The sequence below is a fragment of the Austrofundulus limnaeus genome, unplaced genomic scaffold, assembly GCF_001266775.1.
Source record: "Austrofundulus limnaeus strain Quisiro unplaced genomic scaffold, Austrofundulus_limnaeus-1.0 Scaffold302, whole genome shotgun sequence".
Lineage (NCBI taxonomy): Eukaryota > Metazoa > Chordata > Actinopteri > Cyprinodontiformes > Rivulidae > Austrofundulus > Austrofundulus limnaeus.
The window spans coordinates 460647-466145 of NW_013952704.1; positions in this window are offsets into that span (position 1 = coordinate 460647).

The window sequence follows — 5499 nt, forward strand, 5'->3', positions numbered from 1 at the left end:
CAGTACCACTGCTCCACCCATATGAGCAGCAAAAAGACGTTTTTAGACCAAATATTACAGATTTGATCAAAAACATCAAAATTAGCACAGAAACAGTACTATATAACATTTTTGACACATTCTAGACAGTTTATCAGCTAAAAAAAAAGTTAATTTTGGGGTAAGTTACTCTTTAAAGTTTGTCTGTTAGCAAGATTTCTAATGAACCTCGTAGATCACTGAATGTAATAAATGACTGTACACCCGTTTGGACACCGCAGCTGATGGTTTTTGACCTATAAATGGTTAAACACCAGGGAATCTGACAGATGCTGACAAAAATTCATAACGTGCTAGGAAATCGTATAAGACTGCCAAAGGTGCCGAATAACAAATATACAAAAACTTTATKTTACTTTAGTAGATATTTTGGTTAACAATATTTTACTGTGTTTTTGAGTTTTATATCATGTTATAATGTTATCCTCTCATCAAAAACWTGCCCAGAGTTTTACTTTGACTCATTCATGCATGTTTGAGAAATCCTGTAGAGTCCTGAGGCAGCCAGGCAGGCAGGGGAGCAAAAACCACCAGTTGGGACTAGAACCACATTTTAGGACCAGCTCCTCCTTTGGACTGTGTCTCCAAGCTGAGCTTCCTCATCACAGAGCACACACACACACCTCATCACAGAGCACACACACTCACCTCATCACAGAGAACACACACTCACCTCATCACAGAGCACACACACACACACCAGGCCCCGTGCTGAAATGGATGGGACAGAAGTGGAAGGAGGTTCTTCAAGAGACAGAGGCCAATTTCAAGGTGTTTAGAAACAGATATGATGACAAGTCAAGTTTATTTTCTATTTAAACATAAAAACAACATTTTAAAACAACTGAAGGTGACAGTTGCTTTTAATTTAACACATAATTTAGCCCCTTTAAAAATTTAAGGACTATTTTATTTCTATTTCATTCTGGATGAGAAGTATAAATTCACTCCGACACACTCAGGCACTGAGGAATCTGAAACTGTGGAGCTTTAACCAGYACAGATGRGGATAAATACGTCGGGTGAGTTACAAATCTGACTTTTTTTTCTGCATTATCGGCTGTTGCGGGGGAACTCCACGCAGTGACTTATGTTTCAGGGAGGAGGGGGTTTCCCAAATTCGGCGTGGGGGTGTCGTAGGGACTATGAAAGGTCTGTGCGAAAACGACTGCCGAACAACCACGTGACCGCGCATTGACCCGTCGGCGTCGGAGCGAGTATGTTCCCACCTTAAGCTGAACTTCCTCATGGCGGAGCACCCACTCCCCACACACCCCACCCATGACTCCAAGGTAGGGGTCTCTGCAGAACGTGTTGTCCTGTGGGCGGAGARGGCCCAAATCGTCATTGGCTGAGGTCTTAATGTGGGCAGAGATGGCCCTACTCGTGATTGGCCGAGGTCTTAATGTGGGCGGAGATGGCCCTACTCGTGATTGGCGGAGGTCTTGATGTGGGCGGAGATGGCCCTACTCGTGATTGGCGGAGGTCTTGATGTGGGCGGAAATGGCCCTACTCGTGATTGGCGGAGGTCTTGATGTGGGCGGAGATGGCCCAAGACGTGATTGGTCGGATTGATGTGGGGGTTTGAAGCTGGAGGCAGCGGGGGAGTAGCTTGGTGGAGTCGGACAGGAAGTAACGTTTTTTTWAATTAATTTTAGTCATAACTTGAGAACGGAAAAAGCCATCTGCACGAAATTTGAACGTCGTACGTGTGAAAGGATGTGTAACAACATGGCTTGGTTAAAACATCCCTAACCAGCCTGTAAAAAATATTGATTTTTAGTGATCTTTTTACAGTCTGGTTAGGTATGTTTTAACCAAGCCATATTGGTACACATAGTTTCACATGTAAGACACCCCCCGCCCCCCGCACTGAACAGGACAGAAGCGAAGGTGGTTCTTAAAGAGACAGAGGCCAATTTCAAGGCATGTAGAAGAGGAAGTGATGAGAAGGTAAGTTTATTTTCTATTTAAACATAAAAACGGCATTTTAATAACAGCTAAAGGTGACATAAATACTTTATTATGGAATAGTATTTAAATGTATGCCTGAGAAACACATAATATTGGCCCTTTAAGTAGTTAAGTAAAACCAGAATTATGTTTTTACTTGTGTAAAAAGCTTGAGTTGATGCTTCTACAGAAGTATTTTTATCTGTACTTTTACTTGAATGATAAATGTGCATAATTTTGACACCTGTAGAGACTGCACGTTATTTTTAAGATTTCACAGAAGTGTTCACAACTCTMTTGTTTTTCAACATAATATAGTATAAAAGTATAAAAATATAATTTAAAACTCAGGATGAAAGTTGGTAAAAGGCATTCCTTCAAAAAATGGTAGGCCTTTATTGTTAGTAGTAGTGTTATTTAATTTATTTTTACATGTAGTAATTAAAAGGTGGTTTGTTTTTGCCCACAATCGATTCTGCATGCTTTTAGAGGTGACAGGTAAAGGTAGACAATATTACTTATCAAAAATAAAATAAAATAAAATAAAATAAACACATTAAAAATGACTGAATTACCTTCTCAGGTTTGAAAAGTCGGTTTCGTTTTCAGCTGCTGCATCACTCCAGAGCAATCTCTCTGCAGTGTGTGACTTGAGAAGCCCCAGAAAAAGTAAATAAATTTAAAAAAACAGACCTGATTCAGGTTCAAATGAATAAAATTGGAAGAAACAGGAGAGACGGACAAATTGAGGGCGGCTGTAATTACAGAACGAAATGGGCTTTTTTTTTTTTTACAAGCAGGAGAGCAAGCCTGCAGCAGACTGGAGTGTCACCTTGTGGAGAGTCTGGTGAGTGCAACATAAAAAAATAAATAATCCCATAATTAATAGTTTGGATGAAAACAGATCTTTAAGCAATGTGTTTGTGAGCAGCACAACCCTGAGCCCCTGATGCCATCTGTGGATCAGCACTTTAAAGACTCAAAAGAACAGGATCATCTTAAGAAGACAAAACCTCCTGGATCCTCACCGACTGCACACCCTGCACCCTTTTTTGACAAACAAATTCTTTGCCTTGATGCTTCTACACACATGCAAATTGGGATAGCCTGGGTGTTTTCCATTACCTGCTGTGATTTACATTCCTGGTTTGTTTAAACCCAAAAGGAGGTCGCCGGAGGTGAAACAGCACTGGACTCATATGTATGTATAAGTTGAGCCTGTAAACAACTGAAGAACCCACAGAAAGAGACAGCTCTACAGCTGCGATCGGTCGCGCTCGCTTCTGTTGTGCTGGATTAGGAAGTCAGAGCCATCTCCATGGTGACTGGTTTTAAATCACTGCCACAAACAAATTTACTGAATCCTGAAATGTTTGATAGAAACATTTAAAAAATTGAAAATCTGCCTGACACTGGGAGATAAATTAGTAAAAAAAAAAAGCATCAAAACATTGCTGCTGACTCAAATCTGCCAATGTGAGTCGTTTAGTTGTTTACCTGATGGCTCAGTTTTTAAATTCTCTTTTGTTCTTGCTTACAAAAGAAGCCTGAGAAGACTTTCTGTCGAGGTGAAGAGAATTGGCTGCGTGTCAAACATCTGTCAAACACGTCAACGTCTGGAGCCACAGTGGTGTGTTTGCTGCTTTCATCGTGACTGAAGAGCCTGTTTATTCACAGGGCTTGTATTAGAGCTCACCTTTACTGACTTTCATCAGTGTTGGTGTTTATCTGTCTGTTAGCAAAATAYCACTGTGGATATTAATGAAACTCTCAGAAAGTAACTGATTAACTTCAGTCAAATTCAAGAGGACTGCTACACTTAAACAACCTTAGCTACACAGAAAGTAGGATTTTCCAGATTTTGAGATGAAATAAGATTTTTTTCTTCTTTCTGCACCCTTTTCATTTAATAATTGACTAACTTTGCTTTTTTAATGACTTTTGTTGTTTTTAAGAATAAAATTAACGAATAAATAAAAAATTCTAGTGTCCCAGTTCTTTTGCCAACATATCTCCCAAACCACTGGACAGATGTTATTGAAATCTTTAGAGAATAACCGTTAGATGTGCTTCTACGTCTAAATAACTTTTGGAATGAACTTAACTTGAAATAACCACCACAGCTAATCAAACAAAACAGGCTAAAATCCAGTTTTACCAGATATTGAGTGAAAGTCCTCATTACCTCTGCCAAGGAGGTTAAGTTTTCGGTTACAGTATCCTGAAAAGCCCCGCCCTCTTCCACCTCATGTCAGACAGACCAGTATTTACCCAGCATTCCTTGCTGAGAAATCTTGGAGGAATGATGTTTTTACATGTTTATGAGTATTAAATAAGTTCATGACAGTGAAAATTAGTTGTTCTGGTTTGTTTTCTTGTTCAGTTTGATCAAGTTGTTCAACTTTAAGTTTATGCTATCGGCCAAAAATTGACACCATGAGTGAGAGGTATGTCCTGGTGTGTGAAGAGGGACTCCATTATACTTTTCTACTAACTACTGAGTAGTGTTAATGCAAGATTACAAAAAGTTTGATCTTTGAGTGTTAAATTTACTCTGTCTATTTGGTGGTGTGTTGACACATTGTGGTGTCTGTAAACATTTCAATTATCACAATTTCCTTTGTTAATAAWACACTGGTGTTACTTTTAACACTTTATTTTAACACTGTTGAAATGTTAATATGACACCCAGTATTGTTGAATATTAAACACTGGGTGGTGTTACTTTTAACACTATATTTTAACACTAAAACTATTTTTATGTTAATGTGACACCCAGTGTTGTTGAAAATTAAACACTGGTTGGTGTTAAATTAACAAAAAAAATGGGTGTTAAAATTGAACACTTTCACAAATGTTGTTTTAACACCAGCGAGTGTGGACACATATAGACACCTTGTTGGTGTTGAAATTAACACTGTGGGTGTTAAATTAACACTGGAATTTCTGTATTTAAGAACTCACCGCTCACTTTGTTGTATTTTTATGCTGAAGTCTTACAGGAGGTGAGTTTGTAGCGGAGTGGTTCTACGTGTCGATACATCAGGTGGTTTCTGAGAGTTACAAGGTTCTGTAAAATCTGTAAAATCACTCTAAAAACAATACAGCAATGTACTGATATTAGAAGTTTAAATTTGTATTTTTGAATACATGAGTACATTTAAATGCATATACTTTTGAATACTTTTGTATTTTCAAAAGTAAGTACTTCAGTACTTTAGCTTAAGTAGATTTTTGATCGAGTAAATTTTACTTGTAGTTGAGTAGATTTGACCCTGAGTATCAATACTTTTACTCAAGTACTAGAGTTGAGTACTTTGTCCACCACTGGTTACGCATCACAACAAATGTCCAAAAGCAAAATACTGTAGGTGTTGGCAAAAATCCTTCCAGCTCCAAAGCATCTAACAGCAGAGGCAATAATCCCCCCCAAAAAAAGCACATATGTCCTTTTTTATATATAAAGAACTACAAATGTATGAAATATACTCAATAAGACCACAAGGC